Source organism: Oncorhynchus nerka, linkage group LG2 (genome assembly GCF_034236695.1).
Source record: "Oncorhynchus nerka isolate Pitt River linkage group LG2, Oner_Uvic_2.0, whole genome shotgun sequence".
NCBI lineage: Eukaryota > Metazoa > Chordata > Actinopteri > Salmoniformes > Salmonidae > Oncorhynchus > Oncorhynchus nerka.
The window spans coordinates 94,921,482-94,944,141 of record NC_088397.1 but is presented as its reverse complement, the minus strand read 5'-3'; the positions used below and the strand labels follow the sequence as shown (position 1 = coordinate 94,944,141).

Here is a 22,660-nt window from a genome sequence, read left to right as displayed (position 1 = left end):
CCGGTGGATGGAATTACCTACTTGTAAAGTCTGGTTCACCTGTACCAGTCATTATGTTATATACACCTGTACCAGTCATTATGTTATATACACCTGTACCAGTCATTATGTTATATACACCTGTACCAGTCATTATGTTATATACACCTGTACCAGTCATTATGTTATATACACCTGTACCAGTCATTATGTTATATACACCTGTATATACACCTGTACCAGTCATTATGTTATATACACCTGTACCAGTCATTATGTTATATACACCTGTACCAGTCATTATGTTATATATACCTGTACCAGTCATCATGTTATATACACCTGTACCAGTCATTATGTTATATACACCTGTACCAGTCATTATGTTATATATACCTGTACCAGTCATTATGTTATATATACCTGTACCAGTCATTATGTTATATATACCTGTACCAGTCATCATGTTATATACACCTGTACCAGTCATTATGTTATATATACCTGTACCAGTCATTATGTTCTATATACCGTACCAGTCATCTATATACACCTGTACCAGTCATTATGTTATATACACCTGTACCAGTCATCATGTTCATGCCTGTTGCCGGTCATCTTGTTGCCACAGCGCAGTCGTTATGTTGCTGCCTGCCACGCTGCCGTCATTATGTTCATGTTTGCCATGCGCTGTACCAGTCATTGTTATGCTGTGCCGGTGTTGTGCTGCCGCCATGCCGCGCTGGTGTTATGGCTGCCATACTGCGCACAGATCATGTGTTTCTGCCGCACTGTGCCAAAGGTCATCATGCTGCACTGCCGGTCATTATCTTTACCTGTGCAGCGCAGGTGTTGAAGGTTCTGCATACCTGCGCCGATCATCGTGTTTGCCACTGGCACCAGGTGTGTCATTTGTATATAGCGCCGGTCATTATGTTAACGCCACCTGTACCGGTCATTCATGCCACCACTGGTGATGTTGCATTCATGTTGTGCTTGCTGCTGCCGATAATAATAACCTGCCACTGCCGATCAATATGTTATGCCTGCACACGGCGCACAGCTGTTATGACCCTGCCTGCACCAGTCATCGTGTTATGCCACTGTACCGGTCATCCATGTTCGCCACACTGTGCCAAAGTGTTGTGTGTATACCTGCCAGTCATCACCGCCATATGCCTGCTGATATTATGTTCATATACTGCTTTGATCTTGTCATGTTATCTTTTACCTGTGATCGTTGTATTCCGCACTGCCTGCCCGGTGTCCCATGCCCCATCTGCCTGCGCGATCATCCATGTTATATATACTGTGCCGGTCGCTATTGTTGTTTGTGGCACCGATCAATATGCTGCACCGCGCCGGTCAGGTGTAGCCGCCACACTGCCGGTCATATGTTGCTCTGTGCACGCGCCAGTCATTATGTTATATGCTGCCTGCGCCAGTCATTGTTACCACGCCTGGCACCGGTCATCGTGCTTCCGCATGTTGCCTGCCGATCATCATGTTTGCCACACGTCCTGTGAGTCATCATGTGCATATGCGCCAACGCCAGGTCTCAATCATGGCTGCATATACCTGCGCCAGTCATCATGGTATATACCACTGCCGGTCATCCGTATTACCATGCTGGCATATTTTTTTCTTGCCGGTCGTCATTACCATGCCACCTGCGCAAATTGTCATGTTCTTCTTCTTTGCCGATGTTAACGTTGTGCGGCCTGCACCGGTCGTGTGCCGCCATGCACCAGCCCGGTCGTGTATTATGCTGATCATCTGTTGTGCCTGTGCAGTGTCTTTGTGCTGTGCCGGCGCCGGTCATCATGTTATGTGCTGCCGGTCATCTGTGTTGTGATGCTGTTTGGTCGTCTGTTGCCTGTGCCTGCGCCGGTCATCGCCTGCTGTGCCGATTATTCTTTGAGCTGTATGCTGTGCCAGTCATTGTGTTCTTGCTGCGCGTTAAAATATTATATGCTGGCATTAATATGTTTTTCTTTGATGGTGCTGCCTTGCCTGCTGATGTGTTGTGTACTGTGCTGATATTATGTATATATGCCATATATACCTGTTCCAGTGTGTGTTCTGCCTGTGCTGATGTCATATTATATATACTGTACAGATAATTATGTTTATATGTCCACCTGTGTGAGTCATTATGTTTATTTTTATGTCTTGTGCCTGATCATCATATTATACTGCTGAAAATCATCATGTATATATATCTACTTTTTGATCATTCCTGAACTGTTATGTATGTGCACTATTTTTGATGTTATGCCATACACTGCATGATCAATTATCTTATTTTTCTTTTCATTCAGTCATTATCTTTGCTTTGCCACCTTGCCTTACTGCCAGTCATCGTATTATTTACCTCATGGCAGCTATTACTCACTGATGCCGAAACATAGCGTCACTTACAGGCACATACAAAAACTGTGAGATACCTTGGCTGAGATTAATCTGTAATGTGTGACTGAACGTTGATGAACAGCCTTACAGGCGTGAGCTGGGCCGAGTGGTGTGTAGGCCTTCGGCCCTGTAGGGCTGTCTGAGTGGATCCACCAGCATGATGCCTGGCAGACCAGCGCAAGATCAAGACCAGGGCTTTCAGCTTCATCAAACATCCATACTGGTGAGAAATAGGCGTAGAAGAAGAAGCTGAAGGAGTTAAGCAGCTATGCACCATTCCATAGACACTAAAGTTTAAACAGCTGTATTGCCAGCTATGGTTTCAAGAGACCAAAACAACTGTGCCATTCATGACCTGAAATTGGCAGCTGATGTGCCATGAACACTGGTGTCGCAGCATGGGCTGTGTGTCGCTGCTAATTACTGAAGTTTCAACAGCTGTGTGTCGCGCTGTAGTATGAGAAGGTTAACGACCGTCGTGTTAAAATACTGGGGCCTGAAGTTAACACAAGCTGTCAGCTATGGACATAAAGTTCATTTAGCTGTGCAGCTGGACATATTAAAGTTTCAACGGCTATGTGTGTCATTATGGTGCTGAAGAGTTAAATAACGTATTGTAAACTTATGATTTTTAAGTTAAACAGCTGTGTGTCGACTTCACTGGACTCAAGATGTTTGTGTGCCAGCTATGGACACTCAAAGGGTTAAACAGCTGTGTGTCAGCTATGGTCACTGAAGAGTTAAACAGCTGTGTGTCAGCTATGGACACTAAAGGGTTAAACAGCTGTGTGTCAACTATGGTCACTGAAAGAGTTAAACAGCTGCTGTGTCGGCTGGACACTAAAGGTTAAACAGCTGTGTGTCAGCTATGGTCACTGAAGAGTTAAACAGCTGTGTCAGCTATGGACTGCTAAAGGGTTAAACGGCTGTTGTATTTGGTATCCCATAACGACACACAACTGTTAACTCTTCAGTGATATGAATGACTTACCGCAGCTGTTACTACTGAGTAATCATAAGCTGACACACAGCTGTTTAACTCTTCAGTGACCACATATTGACACGGCTGTTTAACTGCTGGTGTGTAGCTGGCGCACAGCTGTTGGCTGCTAGTGTCATAGCTGACGCACAGCTGTTTAACCCTTTGAGTAATCATAGCTGACACACAGCTGTTTAACTCTTCAGTGACCATGGCTGACGCACGCAGCTGTTTAACGCTGAGTGTCCGCAACTGGCACGCAGCTGTTTAACCCTTTAGTGTCCGCAAGCTGACGCACAGCTGTTTAACCCTTTTGAAATCAATCCATCGAAGCGGCACGGCTGTTTGGCTCTTCGGTGACCGCATGGCTGACGCACAGCTGTTTAACCCTTCGTGACCATGGCTGACGCACAACTGTTGCTTCTTCAGTGTTCATAGCTGGCGCACAGCTGTTTAACTCTTCAGTGTCCATAACTCTTTAACTATTTAACCACAGTGTCCATGGCTGGCGCACGGCTGTTAACCCTTTAGTGTCATGAAGCTGGCTTTGCAACTGTTCAGTGTTCGTCTATTTCACCGGGTGGCGTGATGAGTTGGGGGTGCTCTGGGTCGTCAATGCTGACAAGCCGGAAGATCATGCTGGTGAATCGAACGGCGGTCAAGGTCATCGACCTGACTCTCCAAGCCTTCGCTCAACACCTGCAGTCGCGATACTACGAATTGAATTAATCTGTTTTTACGCCTCGCCATTGGGGTTTTCTTTGCGACAATGTCTGCTGTGTGAGCACGGCATGTTGCATCCGGTGGTAAACTAGCTGCTGCAGCAACATGATGACTGGTACGAATATTATATGCAGTGTAAATAACATGGCTGACTGGTACGATGTATATACGAATTGTGAAATAACATGGCTGACAGTACAGATGTATATAACATATTGACTGGTACGGAATATTTATCTTCTGAAGGTGTAAAATGTACGTGACTGTACGAATAATATAACATGATGACATCTACGAATATTATACTTTCTTTAGTATTGAGCTATTACGAATATTATGCTACGGAGTGTAAATCTTTATAATGACTGAATTGCAGTATATATAACATAATGACACTGGTACAGGTATATCACTAGCATGATGACTGAAGCTACTGAATTGTATATAACATGATGACGTACAGATACTATGTACGGGTATATATAACATGATGACTATTTAGTGTATATAACATATTGATATATAACATAATGACTGAGTACGGAGTAACAAATAACATTGATGACATTACGAATGTATACGCAACATGATGACAATTCTAGTAATATAACATGTGACGTACGCAACATGATGACTATTTTGAGGCATTATGCGGTGACTGAAACACAGGTATATATAACATGATGACTGGTAGGTATATAACATGATGACACAATTTTAGTAATATATGGCTGTGATGACTGGCTGAATTATCTTATAACATGATGACTATTACGTACAACATAACATGATACGACTGGACACGAATATAGCGCGACGGCTATTACCCGAATTAACTGGCTGGTGTATAACATGATGTGGCTGCAATATATATAACGCGGTGACTGAAGCACAGGTAATATAACATGTTGGCTATTCACGAATTGTATATCTTTGTATATATAACATGATGACTATTACAGTATAACATGATGACACAATTACGAACAATATGCTCTTATGTTGTGTACAATTAGCTATATAACATGATGACTGGCTGCAGATGTAAATGGCACATGATGACAATTTTAGACTATATATAACATGATGACTGAAACAGTGTATATGACCCGATATATAACATATTGGCGCTGAGCCTGCTATACTGATGACTATTACGAATTCTTATATATTGACTGAGTACCGAATTTCTTGCTGCTAACATGATGACTGAAATAACATGATAACTGAATACAGGCTATATAACATGATGACTGAACAGGCCATATATAACATGATGACAAACCACAATTATATATTGGCACAAAATTAATATATAACATGATGACTGGTACAGATATGCTATAATGACGAGCCGCAGTATATATAACATGATGACTGGTTCACAGGTATACTCTTTATAATGAATGGATACGATATCTTTATGATGACTATTACAGATGTATATAACATGATGACTGGTACAATTATATAGAACATAAATAGTAATTTTAGTATATATAACATGATGACTGTCACAGATATTGCTCTCTTTATGATGACTGTACAGGCAATATAACATGATGACGAAGTACAGGTAACTAATATAACATATTGACTGGTGACGCAGATAATATAACATAATGACAATTTTGAGACATATCATAACATGACTGGTACACAGAATAACATAACATGATGACAATTACAGGTATATAGAACATGGCTGACTGGTACGCAGGTATATATAACATATTAGCTGTGCAGGTAATATATAACATGATGATGAAATTACAGGTATATGAACATGACTGGTACGGGTATATAACATGACTGATTACGAAGATACATTATACTGAACATATTGACGGTACGAATTCATTAATATAACATGACGAAACGCAGATAGCTATGCAATTAGCTATATAACATGTGACTGAAACAGGTGTATTGCTCTATCCCTGGGTGTATACTGTGACTGGTACAGGTAATATAACATGATGACTGGTACAATTATTATCTCTTTATGATGACTGGTACGAATTATTATATTTATAATGACTGAACGCAGTATAACATGATGACTATTTTAGCTATGTTTTATGTGACTGGTACGGAGTATATATAACATGACTGAGCGCAGATATTATATAACATGATGACTGGTAGATATGCAAACATAAATGACTGGTACAGGTATATATAACATGACAGTACGGAAGCTATATAACATGGCGCTAAGTACGGAATACGAATTGTATAACATGATGACGATATATATAACATATTGGCGAGCACCGTTTAGCAAATGACTGAGCAGGCTGTATACTGAAAACGCCAATGACTAGTACAGAATCATATACTGGTGTATATTTATATTGACTGTACAATTATATAACGCGTGACTGGTACGAATTAACAATATAACATATTGACTGAGCCGCAGGTATTATAACATGACTGGTGCAGGTAATATAACATGTGACTGAAGTACGAACCAGTATGTCTTTATGGCGGACTGGTACGAATTGAACGGAGCGCTACAAGTAGATATTCCATCCGCGGTATCACTACGAAAATACGGAGTGTTTATTCCTGACGATGAAGGCTGTAATACAGTGTTTATTTCTGAAGCAGTAAGAACACTATGCAGTGTTTATTTCGCAACGAGTAAGAACCGCTGTATACAGTGTTTATTTCACAACGGTAAAATTACGAATTGTATATAACATGACAATTTTAGTAACATGCTTCACAGGTGTTTATTTCAGCAATTGCGACAATATGCTGTTGCGCGCATTTGTGTGAGCATGACTATGTGTTGTTGGCGTGTTTTAAGATCAAAGGGCTTTCAGGGTCATCCTGGGCTTACGCGTTCTGAAGATATGTGGTCTCTGAATAGCGTTATGCTGAGCTGTTACCAGGACTTCAGTGCGACAGTGGGAACCGCAACCACGCAGCGTTCGCGATGTAATTTTATCTTAAGAACTGTTATGATGCATTCTAATGTCCCCCTGTCCTCGTCGGCTAGATCGATGCCCCCCAGACCCGGGGCCTGCCTTGCGGAGAACACTGCTGGTACCGATCATAGACAAACGCTTCTTCAGGAGGACACGACTCCAGCTACCGTCTGAGAATCAAAGATATCGGCTGGTGCGACACTTTAACTCGCGCTGCCAGTCTTGGCGCCATCACTTCTCTCTTGGTCAGAATAACCGTGCAGGCAGAATTGTGATTTTGGAGTTATTATCCTGTTGAAAAACGGAAATGATGTCGCTAAGCGCAGACCGAATGGCAAATGGGCATTGCTATGTAGCCATGCTGTTGAGTGACAGCCCAATTCTAGATGGAAATCGACAGTGTCACCAGCAAAAACGCCGCATCACCTCTCCTCCATGGCTGGGCAGTCACAGCTGCACCTGACTCAGCTCTCTCTGGGTGGTGCTCCATGCCTGGCTCTATCATCTCTAGAGGAGTCAGGTATTCGATGCGCTACTGACTCATCTATCCTCTGGAGGAGTCAGGTGACACAGTATACACTGATATCTATCCTGCTCTAAGTCAGGTGCTCCGGTGTGCCTGACTCTATCTATCCTCGCTCTGGAAGTCCGAGGTAACCTGACTAGCGCACCCGAGCTCTATCTATCCTCTCTGGAGGTCAGGTGTTACAGTGTACTGACTTTCTATCTATCTCTGGAAAGTCAGATTATTTGTATGCCTGACTCTAATCTATCTCTGGAGGTCGAACCTGCGCCTGACTCTATCAATCTCTCTGGAAGTCCCCGCGTACGCTGACTTCACAATCTAATCACTGCAGAGGGTCCGAGGTATTACGGTATGCCTGACTCTATCTATCCTGCTCTGGAGGAGTCGGCCATGACCACGGTAGCCTGCCTGGCACTTCTTTACTCTTGGTCGCCCAAATGACGCCCTAGTCGTTCGGAGCCGCTGGTTAACAATGGTATGCTACGGGGCCCTGGTCGAGCTGTAGTGTGCTGCAGGGCCTGGTTAGCTGTGGTGTGCTATGGAGTCTGGTTAACGAGTAGTGTGCTACAGAGCCCTGGTTAGCAGTGAGTGTACCCACACGGAGTCCTGGTTGGCTGTCAGTGTACTACTGGGCCCTGGTTAACAGTAGTGTACCAAGGGCCCTAGTTATCTGAGTGTGTACTACAGAGGCCCTGGTTAGCAGTCAGTGTACTGCAGAGCGCCTGGTTTAACAGTGGTGTGCTTCCAGAGCCCTGGTTAGCTGTGGTGTACTACAGACCCCTGGTTAGCTGGTAGTTGTACTACAGGGCCCTGGTTAACGGTGGTGTACTACCAGACCCACTGGTTGGCTGGTGGTGTACTACGGAGGCCCTGGTTGTACAGTAGTGTACTGCAGACCCCTGGTTAACAGTAATTGTACTGCGGAGCCTGGTTAACAGTAGTGTACTACAGGCCCTGGTTGGCTCGTTGAGTGCCGCTGCAGAGCCTGGTCAGCAGTAGTTGTACTGCAGAGTCCTGGTTAGCTGTGGTGTACTACAGAGTCCTGGTTGGCTGAGTAGTGTACTACAGAGTCACGGTTGTGGTGGTGTACTACAGGAGTCCTGGTTATCTGTAGTGTACTACAGAGCCCTGGTTAGCTGGTGAGTGTGCTTCAGAGCCCTGGTTAGCTGGTGAGTGTACTGCAGAGCCCTGGTTGGCTGTAGTGTTGCTACAGGAAGCCCTGGATTAACAGCAGTGTAGTGCAGAGCCCTGGTTAGCAGTGGTGTACTGCAGAGTCTGGATGCTGTAGTGGTGTACTACAGAGTCCTGGTTGCTGGTAATTAGTACTTCTGAGCCCTGAAAGTTGGCAGTAGTTGTACGTCGGAGGCCGCAGTTGAGCAGTAGTGTAACTGCAAGAAGCGCTGGTTAGCTGTAGTGTACTACAGAGCCCTGGTTAACTGGTAGTTGTACCACAGAGTCACGGTTAGCTGTGGTGGCGCTACGGGGCCTGCAGTTGGCAGTGGTAGTGCTACAGAGCCCTGGTCAACAGTAGTGTGCTACAGAGCCCTGGTTAACAGTAGTGTACTACAGAGCCACTGGTTAACTGTGGTGGCTACTACAGAGCCACTGGTTAGCTGTGGTGTACTACAGAGCCCTGGTGAACAGTGGTGTACTGCAGAGTCTGGTTAGCTGGTAGTGTGCTGGAGGCCCGCAGTTAGCTGTAGTGTGCACTACAGAGTCCTGGTCAACAGCAGTGTACTACAGAGCCACAGTTAACAGTAGTACTATACAGAACCCTGGCACGTAGTGTACTACAGAGCCTGGTTAACAGTAGTGACTACGGAAGGCCCTAGTTGGACAATGTATACTGCAGAACCTGGTTACCGTGAATATTGAACAGGTTGCCACCAATGAGGCTCACCTGGTTATTCGCGTGAATCTCCACACACTGCTATGAATCAGGGCTTTTGAGTTGGGGTGCAGTGGGCGAAATAGAACCTGCGTTTTCCCTTATTGAGATTTTGTAGAATCAGTATTTTGGTGGCGACAACAGATGTGCCTTCTGTTCAACAAGGCCCGCCGGTGCCGCGAGACTGAGATAGGCATCAGAAATCAAGGAGGAACTCGTAAATCCATCTTCAGCTGGCTCTGGGCGACATGGTACGGAGTTTGAATTAGAAGTTATGTGGCGTCATCTGTATATCGCGTTTATAAACCCCTTTTACATTAAGCCATTTAAAATGCTGTATTAACCTTTATTTAATCAGGTTAATCTGACCGAATATTCAAAAAATATATATGTATATATTTTGCGAGAAACTAAACAACGAAGCAGGTTTGAAGAGTAGGTGGTAACTTTATTGCCTGCAGGATACTCGACTAACCGCGAGTTAATTTCCATTAGCAGCGTGTCCTTCAGGAACTAACCTGCTGCGAGACGCATTAACTGCGGCTAATTCCACTCACCTGAATGAAGTGTCTGAGCGAGGATTGAGACGCAATCCATCCTGTCAGGAAAGATATAGTGATAGTCATCCCCCTTCGAATGTCGATTTTCATATTTAATTAATCAAATGTTTTTTGTTCGATTTTTTGGTTAATATTAAAAATATACACTTTAATTTTTGAGTGTGACTCCAAATCCAGAACTCCATGGAGTTGATAAATTTGATTTCCATTGATCACTTGTGTTGATTGTTGTCAGCAGCATTCAACTATGTAAGAAGAAGTATTTAATGAGAATATTTCATTCATTCAGATCTAGGATATGTTATTTGAGTGTTCCCTTTATTTTTGAGGGAGCAGTATGCATCCCAACACCTCCGCCATAGCATTCCTGTCTCTTCTATTGAAGTTATATCCTTGTAGTACTTACTGCTGGAGCATTAATGAAGCTCTAAGTGAGTTTCAGTGTATATTAAAATACCATTTACTAATGGCGGGATGCATTTAAAAGTTCAGAATACATTTATATGATTTTATAAAATGATTTTATTGATATTAGTGGAGGAAAGAGTAGCTCTGTGCATGGATGTACACACACACCAAAGCGGCATTAAAATTATAAAATAATACAATAAACACTACAATTTTAAAAGCCTAGTTCACACCGTAGCCTGCAAGAATTAAAACGTGGTACTGACTGCGCGTTGTCTTGAGTGAAGGGTAGCCTAGTGGTTAGAGTGTAGAGGTGGCAGGGTAGCCTAGTGGTTGAGTGTAGAGGTGGCAGGGTAGCCTAGTGGTTAAGTGTTGGACTAGTAACGGAAGGTTGCAGGTTCAAATCCACGAGCTGAGCAAGGTACAAATCTGTCGTTCTGCCCCTAGACAAGGCAGTATTTTACCTTTATTTAACTAGGCAAGTCAGTTAGAACAAATTCTTATTTTCAATGACCTAGGAACAGTGGGTTAACTGCCTGTTCAGGGGCAGAATGACAGATTTGTACCTGGTCAGCTCGAGACCGATCTTGCACCCTCGGTTACTGGTCAACGCTCAGCCACCTAGCCACCTGCACGCTCTGAGGGTGACCAGTCTCCTTAGCTTAGCTGGCTAGAGAGGAACCAGGCTCAGAGGGTGAGATGAAACCTGGAGCAGAGGAGGGACGGGGAGGGGCCAGAGGCTCCCTCCTCTGCTCCTCTCCCGTCCCTCCTCTCCTCTCCCGTCCTCTCCCCTCTCCCGTCCCTCCTCTGCTCCTCTCCCGTCCCACTCTGCTCCTCTCCCCGTCCCTCCTCTGCTCCTCTCCCCGTCCCTCCTCTGCTCCCTCTCCCCGTCCTCCTCTGCTCCCCCGTCCCTCTCTCCTCTCTCCCGCTCCTCTCCTCGTCCCTCCTCTCACTCTCCCCGTCCCTCCCTCTCCTCTCCCCGTCCTCCCTCTGCTCCCTCTCCCCCGTCCCTCCTCTCCCTCTCCCCGTCCCTCCTCTCTCTGCTCCTCTCTCCCCGTCCCTCCTCTGCTCTCCCTCTCCCTCGTCCCTCCTCTCTCTCCCGCTCTCCTCCCTCTCCCGTCCTCCTGCTCCTCTCCCCGTCCCTCCTCTCCCCGTCCTCCTCTGCTCCCTCTCCCTCCTCTCCTGCTCTCCTGCTCCTCTCTCCCGTCCCTCCTCTCCTCTCCTCTCCCCGTCCCTCCTCTCCTCTCCTCTCCCCGTCCCTCCTCTGCTCCTCTCCTCCTCTCCTCTCCCCGTCCCTCATCTCCTCTCTCCCCGTCCTCTCCTCTCCTCTCCCCGTCCTCCTCTCCTCTCCCTCTCCCCGTCCCTCCTCTCCTGCTCTCCTGCTCCCTCTCCCGTCCCTCCTCTGCTCCCTCTCCCGTCCCTCCTCTGCTCCTCTCCCCGTCCCTCCTCTGCTCCCTCTCCCCATCCCTCCTCTGCTCCCTCTCCCTCTCTCCTGCTCCTCCTGCTCCCTCTCCCCGTCCCTCCTCTCCTCTCCCCGTCCTCTCCTCTCCCTCTCCCCTCCTCTCCTCTCCCGCTCCCTCCTCTGCTCCTCTCTCCCGTCCCTCCTCTGCTCCTCTCCCGTCCCTCCTCTGCTCCCTCTCCCCGTCCCTCCTCTGCTCCCTCTCCCTCCTCTCACTCTCCTAGTCCCTCCTCCTCCTCTCCCCGTCCACTCCTCTCCTCTCCCGTCCCTCCTCTCCTCTCCCCGTCCCCTCTCTCTGCTCTCCTGCTCCTCTCCCGTCCCTCCCTCTGCTCCCTCTCCCCGTCCCTCCTCTGTCCCTCTCCCTGTCCTCCTCTGCTCCACCTCCCCGTCCCTCCTCTGCTCCCTCTCCCTCCTCTCCTCCTCTCCCGTCCCTCCTCTCACTCTCCCCGTCCCTTTCCTCTCCTCTCCCCGTCCTCCCTCCTCCCGTCCTCCTCTCTCCCCGTCCCTGCTCCTGCTCCCTCCCCGTCCTCCTCTGCTCCCTCTCCCCGTCCCTCCTCTCTGCTCCTCTCCCCTCTCTCTGTCCCTCCCTGCTCCCTCTCCCTCCCTCCCGCTCTCCTGCTCCCTCTGTCCCTCCTCCTCTCCCGTCCTTCCTCTCCCTCTCTCCCCTCTCCCGTCCCTCCTCTGCTCCCTCTCCCTCCTCCCTCTCCCTGCTCCCTCCTCTCCTCTGCTCCCTCTCCCCGTCCCCCTCCTTTCCGTCCCTCCTCTCTCCCTCCCCGTCCCTCCTCTGTCCCTCTCCCTCCCTCTCTCCCCGTCCCTCCTCCCTCTGCTCCTCTCCTGCCCCCTGTCCCGTCCTCCCTCTGCTCCCTCTCCCCGTCCCTCCTCTGCTCCTCTCCCCTCTCTCTGCTCCTCTGTCCCTCCTCTCCCTCTCCCTCCTCTCCTGCTCTCCTGCTCCCTCTCCCGTCCCTCCTCTCCCCGCTTTCCTCTCTCCCCGTCCCTCCTCTGCTCCCTTTCCCCTGTCCCTCCTCTGCTCCCTCTCCCGTCCCTCCCCTCTGCTCCCTCTCCCTCCCTCCTCTGCCTCCCTCCCTCCTCTCCTGCTCTCGCTCCTCTCCCGTCCTCCTCGCCTCTCCCGTCCCTCCTCTGCTCCTCTCCCGTCCCTCTCTGCTCCCTCTCCCTCCTCCTTCCTCTCCTCTCCCTGCTCTCCCTCCCTCCTCGTCCCTCCCTCCCTCTCCCAAATCCTAACTTTAACAATTCGATCATCCTAAACTGAAAATAGATCTTTGTAGCATCACGTTCATCAACCTGACTTCCCCCTGTTGCAATCACTTCCTCCCGGTGCAGGTCAACCTATCGTCTCACCTGGAGGGACGGACATGCTTGCGGAGAAAGCTGATGAGCGGAATTCATCGACCTGCTGAAGCGGATGCTTCGATTGGACGCTGACAAGAGGATCACGCCCACTAAGGCAGCTGGGTCATCCCTTTGCTCACCATGAGTCACCTGCTGGACTTCCCTCACAGTTCCCAGTACGTACACCTGTCTGTGGTGTGAAAGAATGTTTGGGTTGTGGTGGTGGTGGGGGGTCACGATTTGACTTTTCGCTCTGTGGGGAAATGTAATTGTTTGAGTCAATTGATTAAATTATTTGATGGAACAATAGATTGATTGTTTGTTTGTCACCCCTTGCAGTGTAGTCTTGTTTTCAGAACATGGAGCTTTGTAAACACAGGGAGCTCATCGTTCGACACAACAACAACAAACTCTCTTCTCCACCAACCTCTTCCTAGTGCTGCACCCCGGCAACCTCACTGTCACCTTCAGCAGCCAGCTGAGCCAGGCACAACCAGTACACACACACATACACACACACACACACCACACTCACTCACTCCACTCACGCAGCCCTTGCCTTCATGCATATCACGCACACACACACACACACACACACACACACACAAACACACTCCCTCTCACTCCACTCACTCACTCACTCACTCACTCACTCACGCCTTTGCATACACACACACGCACACACACACACACACACAAACACACTCCCTCTCTCACTCACTCACGCACACTCACTCACTCCCTCCCTCTCTCACTCACTCACTCACACACACTCCCTCTCTCTCTCTCACTCACTCACTCACTCACTCACTCACTCCCACTCACTGCTCACTCCTCACTCACTCACTCACTCACACACACACACAGTGCAAGTCACCAGGGGCCAGATGTATCAATGATTGGCGATTTAGGATCAGCTTTGCCTTTTAGACAAGTGAGATCTGATCCTAGATCAGCATGTACTTTAAGGCTCTTTAAATTATAGGTCCAGATCTATGAACAAAATGACCGGGACAAAACCGTTTGTTCAACTTCCGCCTGACCGACCAGTGGTGGAACTCTAAATGAGCAGTAAACCAACAGGTCCCGTCAGCAGGGGCGCTGTTCCTCTCATGAACTACCAGCCGGCCCTGTACCAGCAGAGCCACCATCAACATCCCTGGTCTGGCCCAGCAGAGTGTCCCGTGCAGGCACGCCCACCGGCCTGGCCTGCCAGACTGGGCCTTCCAGCAGACTCTCATCGTCTGCCCACCAAACACCATACAAGGTAGAGCCGAACACTATGATGTTGATGGTATTGAGACGACGAGTTGGGTTCATCAGAGGACTAAAGGGAAGTCCAAGTCCTCTGGAGTTTCAAATGTTTCGGGAACATGACCCAAAAATGATCTTCATCCACGATAGAGGAATACTTATGGGCCTCCAGTGGCGCAGTTTTCTAGAGGCGTTACTACAGACCTGGGTTCATTCCCGGACTGTGCCACAACCGGCCCGTTGCCGGGGAAGTCCCATAGGACGGAGCGCAATTGACCCAACTTCGTCTGGGTTGGGGAGGATTTTGGCAGGAGGCTTCTGGCTCATCGCACTCTTGCGACTCCTTGTGGCTGGCAGGTGCCTGCAGGCTGACTCCAGTCACCAGCTGAGCAGTGTTTTCCCTCCGACACATTGGGGCGGCTGGCCTTCTAGGTTAAGCTGGTGGGTGTTAAGGCAGCGATTAAATGGGTTATGTTTCAGAAGGACGCATGACCTCCACCGTCGCCTCTCCCGAGCCCGTTGGGGGGTGCAGCGATGAGACAAGATCGAATTGAAATTAGGGGGGGAAGAAGGGTTAAAAATAAAACAAAATAGGGAATACTTATAACAGCATATAAATTAACTACCCTGGTCCCAGATCTGTTTAGGACACATAACAGCATATAAAATGAACTACCCTGGTCCAGATCTGTTTAAGGAACAGCATATAAATGAACTACCCTGGTCCCAGATCTGTTTAGGAGGCATATGATAACCACCTGGTCCCAGATCTGTTTAGGACACCTTATAACGGCATATAAATGAACTACCCTGGTCCCAGATCTGTTTAGGACACATAGGAATACTTATAACAGCATATAAAATGAACTACCCTGGTCCCAGATCTGTTTAGGACACATGGTTCATGTTTTCAGCAGAACATTTACATCTGTGTTTCTTATTGGACAAGTCAAATCTTTGAAATTGTTTATGTTGCGTTTATTTTTGTTCACAGACAGTTCAGAGTGGTCCAGCTCAGACAGACCCAGCTCAGACAGACCCAGCTCAGACAGACCCAGCTCAGACAGATCCAGCTCAGATAGATCCAGCTCAGAGACATTCAGCTCAGAGACATTCATCTCAGAGACATTCAGCTCAGAGACATTCAGCTCTAGAGACATTCCGCTCAGAGACATTCAGCTCAGAGACATTCAGCTCAGAGACATTCAGCTCAGAGACATTCAGCTCAGGACATTCAGCTCAAGACATTCCGCTCAGAGACATTCAGCTCAGAGACATTCAGCTCAGAGACATTCATCTCAGAGACATTCCGCTCAGAGACATTCAGCTCAGAGACATTCAGCTCAGAGACATTCATCTCAGAGACATTCCGCTCAGAGACATTCCGCTCAGAGACATTCAGCTCAGAGACATTCAGCTCAGAGACATTCATCTCAGAGACATTCAGTCTCAGAGACATTCCGCTCAGAGACATTCCGCTCAGAGACATTCAGCTCAGAGACATTCATCTCAGAGACATTCAGCTCAGAGACATTCCGCTCAGAGACATTCAGCTCAGAGACATTCAGCTCAGAGACATTCATCTCAGAGACATTCCGCTCAGAGACATTCAGCTCAGAGACATTCAGCTCAGAGACATTCATCTCAGAGACATTCAGCTCAGAGACATTCAGCTCAGAGACATTCAGCTCAGAGACATTCCGCTCAGAGACATTCAGCTCAGAGACATTCAGCTCAGAGACATTCAGCTCAGAGACATTCCGCTCAGAGACATTCAGCTCAGAGACATTCAGCTCCAGAGACATTCATCTCAGAGACATTCCAGCTCAGAGACATTCAGCTCAGAGACATTCAGCTCAGAGACATTCATCTCAGAGACATTCAGCTCAGAGACATTCCGCTCAGAGACATTCAGCTCAGAGACATTCAGCTCCAGAGACATTCAGCTCAGAGACATTCAGCTCAGAGACATTCAGCTCAGAGACATTCCGCTCAGAGACATTCAGCTCAGAGGACATTCCGCTCAGAGACATTCAGCTCAGAGACATTCAGCTCAGAGACATTCCGCTCAGAGACATTCATCTCAGAGACATTCAGCTCAGAGACATTCAGCTCAGAGACATTCATCTGCTCAGAGACATTCATCTCAGAGACATTCAGCTCAGAGACATTCAGCTCAGAGACATTCAGCTCAGAGACATTCAGCTCAGAGACATTCAGCTCAGAGACATTCAGCTCAGAGACATTCCGCTCAGAGACATTCAGCTCAGAGACATTCCAGCTCAGAGACATTCAGCTCAGAGACATTCAGCTCAGAGACATTCAGCTCCAGAGACATTCATCTCAGAGACATTCCGGCTCAGGAGACATTCAGCTCAGAGACATTCAGCTCAGAGACATTCATCTCCAGAGACATTCAGCTCAGAGACATTCCGCTCAGAGACATTCAGCTCAGAGACATTCATCTCAGAGACATTCAGCTCAGAGACATTCAGCTCAGAGACATTCAGCTCAGAGACATTCATCTCAGAGACATTCAGCTCAGAGACATTCCGGCTCAGAGACATTCAGCTCAGAGACATTCAGCTCAGAGACATTCCGCTCAGAGACATTCAGCTCAGAGACAGTTCATCTCAGAGACATTCAGCTCAGAGACATTCAGCTCAGAGACATTCAGCTCAGAGACATTCAGCTCAGAGACATTCATCTCAGAGACATTTCCAGCTCAGAGACATTCAGCTCAGAGACATTCAGCTCCAGAGACATTCCGCTCAGAGACATTCAGCTCAGAGACATTCAGCTCAGAGACATTCATCTCAGAGACATTCAGCTCAGAGACATTCATCTCAGAGACATTCAGCTCAGGAGACATTTCAGCTCAGAGACATTCATCTGCTCCAGAGACATTCAGCTCAGAGACATTCAGCTCAGAGACATTTTCGACTCAAGAGACATTCATGCTCAAGAGACATTCAGCTCCAGAGACAATTCAGCTCAGAGACATTCAGCTCAGAGACATTCATCTCAGAGACATTCATCTCATGAGTTCCATCAGAGCAGATTTTCGTTTAGAATGGAAAAATAGATATCGTGTTTATGCATCAAATGTTGAGTACATCGAATAAGTATCCCGAGACCCAATCGTATCGATTCGCTTTCTAATCAAACCAAGAATCACGAATTGTTTTCATAATTAAGCATTATGGTTCCTGTATTTGTAGTGCGAGCCCATCTATATACGTATAGTTTTAGCAAGTCAGTTAGGACATCTTGCTTTGTACAATCAAATCAAATCAAATCAAATTTTATTTGTCACATACACATGGTTAGCAGATGTTAATGCGAGTGTAGCGAAATGCTTGTGCTTCTAGTTCCGACAATGCAGTGATAACCAACAAGTAATCTAACTAACAATTCCAAAACTACTGTCTTATACACAGTGTAAGGGGATAAGGAATATGTACATAAGGATATATGAATGAGTGATGGTACAGAGCAGCATACAGTAGATGGTATCGAGTACAGTATATACATATGAGATGAGTATGTAGACAAAGTAAACAAAGTGGCATAGTTAAAGTGGCTAGTGACATAAGAATGCAGTCGATGATCTAGAGTACAGTATATACATATGCATATGAGATGAATAATGTAGGGTAAGTAACATTATATAAGGTAGCATTGTTTAAAGTGGCTAGTGATATATTTACATCATTTCCCATCAATTCCCATTATTAAAGTGGCTGGAGTTGGGTCAGTGTCAATGACAGTGTGTTGGCAGCAGCCACTCAATGTTAGTGGTGGCTGTTTAACAGTCTGATGGCCTTGAGATAGAAGCTGTTTTTCAGTCTCTCGGTCCCAGCTTTGATGCACCTGTACTGACCTCGCCTTCTGGATGATAGCGGGGTGAACAGGCAGTGGTTCGGGTGGTTGATGTCCTTGATGATCTTTATGGCCTTCCTGTAACATCGGGTGGTGTAGGTGTCCTGGAGGGCAGGTAGTTTGCCCCGGTGATGCGTTGTGCAGACCTCACTACCCTCTGGAGAGCCTTACGGTTGAGGCGGAGCAGTTGCCGTACCAGGCGGTGATACAGCCCGCCAGGATGCTCTCGATTGTGCATCTGTAGAAGTTTGTGAGTGCTTTTGGTGACAAGCCGAATTTCTTCAGCCTCCTGAGGTTGAAGAGGCGCTGCTGCGCCTTCTTCACGACGCTGTCAGTGTGAGTGGACCAATTCAGTTTGTCTGTGATGTGTATGCCGAGGAACTTAAAACTTGCTACCCTCTCCACTACTGATCCATCGATGTGGATAGGGGGTGTTCCCTCTGCTGTTTCCTGAAGTCCACAATCATCTCCTTAGTTTTGTTGACGTTGAGTGTGAGGTTATTTTCCTGACACCACACTCCGAGGGCCCTCACCTCCTCCCTGTAGGCCGTCTCGTCGTTGTTGGTAATCAAGCCTACCACTGTTGTGTCGTCCGCAAACTTGATGATTGAGTTGGGCGTGCATATGCCGCAGACGTGGGTGAACAGGGAGTACAGGAGAGGGCTCAGACGCACCCTTAACAGGGCCCCGGTGTTGAGGATCAGCGGGGAGGAGATGTGTGCCTACCCTCACCACCTGAGGGCGGCCCTTCCCAGGAAGTCAGTACCCAGTTGCACTGGGGCGGAGTCGAGACCCAGGGTCTCGAGCTTGATGGCGAGCTTGGAGGGTACTATGGTGTTGAATGCCAGAGCTGTAGTCGATGAACAGCATTCTCACATAGGTATTCCTCTTGTCCAGGTGAGGTTGGGGCAGTGTGCAGTGTGGTTGAGATTGCACTCGTCTGTGGACCTATTTGGCGGTAAAAGCAAATTGGAGTAGGTCTAGGGTGTCAGGTAGGGTGGAGGTGATATGGTCCTTGACTAGTCTCAAGCACTCATGATGACGGAAGTGAGTGCTGCGGGGCGGTAGTCGTTTAGCTCAGTTACCTTAGCTTTCTTGGGAACAGGAACAATGGTGGCCCTCTTGAAGCATGCAGGAACAGCAGACTGGTATAGGGATTGATTGAATATGTCCGTAAACACACCCCGGCCAGCTGGTCTGCATGCTCTGAGGGCGCGGCTGGATACCCCGTCTGGGCCTGCAGCCTTGCAGGGTTAACACGTTTAATCTTCTCACTGGCTGCAGTGAAGGAGACCGCATGTTTTCGATTGCAGGCCGTGTCAGTGGCAATGTATTGTCCTCAAGCGGGCAAAAAAGTGATTTAGTCTGCCTGGGAGCAAGACATCCTGGTCCGTGACTGGGCTGGGTTTCTTCTTGTAGTCCGTGATTGACTGTAGACCCTGCCACATGCCTCTTGTGTCTGAGCCATTGAATTGAGATTCCACTTTGTCTCTGTACTGACGCTTAGCTTGTTTAATAGCCTTGCGGAGGAATAGCTGCATTGTTTATATTCGGACATATTACCAGACACCTTGCCCTGATTAAAAGCAGTGGTTCGCGCTTTCAGTTTCACGCGAATGCTGCCATCAATCCACGGTTTCTGGTTTGGAATGTTTTATCGTTGCTATGGGAACGACATCTTCGATGCACGTTCTAATGAACTCGCACCGAATCAGCGTATTCGTCAATATTTCCATCTGGCCTGTCCGAAACATCCCAGTCCACCAGTCTTGGAGTGTGGAGTCAGCTTGGTCTGACCAGCGTTGGACAGACCTCAGCGTGGGAGCCTCTTGTTTTAGTTTCTGCCTGTAGGCAGGGATCAGCAAAATGGAGTCGTGGTCAGCTTTTCCGAAGGGGCGGGGCAGGGCCTTATGCGTCGCGGAAGTTAGAGTAACAATGATCCAGGTTTTACCACCCTGGTTGCGCAATCGATATGCTGGTAAAATTTAGGGAGTCTTGTTTTCAGATTAGCTTTGTTAAAATCCCCTTTATTTAAGCTACAATGAATGCAGCCTCCCGGATAAATGGTTTCCAGTTTGCAAAGAGTTAAATAAAGTTCGTTCAGAGCCATCGATGTGTCTGCTTGGGGGGGGGATATATACGGCTGTGATTATAATCGAGGAGAATTCTCTTGGAAGATGTCGGTCTACATTTGATTGTGAGGAATTCTAAATCAGGTGAACAGAAGGATTTGAGTTCCCTGTATGTTCCTTCATCACCATGTCTCGTTAGTCATGAGGCATACGCCCCCGCCACTCTTCTTACCAGAAGATGTTTGTTTCTGTCGGCGCGTGCGTGGAGAAACCCGTTGGCACCGCGTCGGATAGCGTCTTCCCAGTAAGCCATGTTTCTGTGAAGCAGAGAACGTTGCAGTCTCTGATGTCCCTCTGGAATGCTACTCTTGCTCGGATTTCGTCAACCTTGTTGTCAAGAGACTGGACATTGGCAAGAAGAATGCTGGGGAGTGGTGCGCGATGTGCCCTTTTTCGGAGTCCAGAACACCGCCTCGTTTCCCTCTTTTTTCGGAGTCGTTTCCTTGGGTCGCTGCATGCGATCCATTCCGTTGTCCTGTTTGTAAGGCAGAACACCGGATCCGCGTCGCGGAAAACATATTCTTGGTCGTACTGATGGTGAGTTGGCGCTGATCTTATATTCAGTAGTTCTTCTCGACTGTATGTAATGAAACCTAAGATGACCTGGGGTACTAATGTAAGAAATAACACGTAAAAAAAAACAAAAAACTGCATAGTTTCCTAGGACACGAAGCGCAGGCGGCCATCTCAGTCGGCGCCGGAAGTACTCAGGACACAAGTCGGTTAGGGGACATCTACTTTGTACATGACACAAGTCAGTTAGGACATCTGCTTTGTACATGACACAAGTCAGTTAGGACATCTACTTTGTGCAGGACACAAGTCCCAGTTAGGACATCTGCTTTGTACATGACACAAGTCGGTTAGGACATCTACTTTGTGCAGGACACAAGTCGGTTAGGACATCTGCTTTGTGCAGGACACAAGTCGGTTAGGACATCTACTTTGTGCAGGACACAAGTCGGTTAGGACATCTACTTTGTGCAGGACACAAGTCGGTTAGGACATCTACTTTGTATTTGGCTAAGGTGTATGTAAACTTCAGACCGTCTGAATTACTTGGGACTTAGCAACACTGTTGTGATGTCATGGTGGTCACTGATTGGCTGTTCTTCTGTCTGCAGGTCTCCAGTCATCCAATAAGAGCTCTAGTTTCCCAGTGAGGATGAACAGTTCAGCCCCCATAGTGAACCAGAACCAATCAACACAGCCACTGCAGCTGCAGCCTGCCATGCTCACACAGGTACATGTGTCTGTCTGTCTGTCTGTCTGTCTGTCTGTCTGTCTGTCTGTCTGTCTGTCTGTCTGTCTGTCTGTCTGTCTGTGTATGTGTATCTGTTTGTGTCTGCTTGTGTGTGTCTGTCTGTGTGTGTGTGTGTGTATCTGTGTGTGTCTGTCTGTCTGTGTGTATCTGTGTGTGTGTGTGTGTATCTGTGTGTGTCTGTCTGTCTGTGTGTATCTGTCTGTGTGTGTGTGTGTGTATCTGTGTGTGTCTGTCTGTCTGTGTGTATCTGTGTGTGTCTGTGTGTGTGTGTGTATCTGTGTGTGTCTGTCTGTCTGTGTGTATCTGTCTGTGTGTGTGCGTGTCTGTGAGAACTCCAGGTCTTGAAGCTCAGAGAATCTAGAACATATTGACGGTTGAAAGGTTGTTGGAGTTGGGCTCATATCTCCTCCTCTCCCCATCCAAGGACCATCGTCATGACCTTGACAGTTTTATCGTCTGACCTACATCTTATCTCAATCAGTCCAGAAACACCTGCTTCCACAGGTCGAAATAACAGTGTTCACCAACCGAGGATAGAGTCTCTGCCAACTTATTTAACCTCCACCCTTTCCTGACCCATCCCCCTCCCTCCACCTCCCAGGGCTCCTGCACACCCCTGATGGTAGCCACCCTCCACCCCCACCCCCCATTGTGGGCGTAGCCCCCAGTACTCTGTTCCCCTGGGGCTGGGCTGTGATGCTGGCCACCCCACTCTGCTGGAGCACACTGCCACCGTGCTGGTAAAAAACACACACCTCCCACGTTCTCCCTTCTCCTCCTCGCTCACCCAGTTCAATCCTCTTCTTATTCTCTCCTTTCAATAATGTTCAGTCTCCACTCTGATTATCTCTGTCTCTTACCTCGTTCTCCGTCTCTACTCTGATTATCTCTGTCTCTTACCTCGTTCT

The 22,660-nt window shown here is 47.7% G+C and overlaps 1 long non-coding RNA gene across 1 annotated transcript; it reads left to right on the top strand.

Annotated features, from left to right (window-relative positions):
- The first annotated feature begins 14,442 nt into the window (after positions 1–14,442).
- LOC135561932 (uncharacterized) lies at positions 14,443–22,400 on the top strand. Its single transcript, XR_010459816.1, has 3 exons — positions 14,443–14,487; positions 21,613–21,731; positions 22,354–22,400. It is a non-coding gene; the product is annotated as an uncharacterized LOC135561932 (long non-coding RNA).
- The last annotated feature ends 260 nt before the right edge of the window (positions 22,401–22,660 follow it).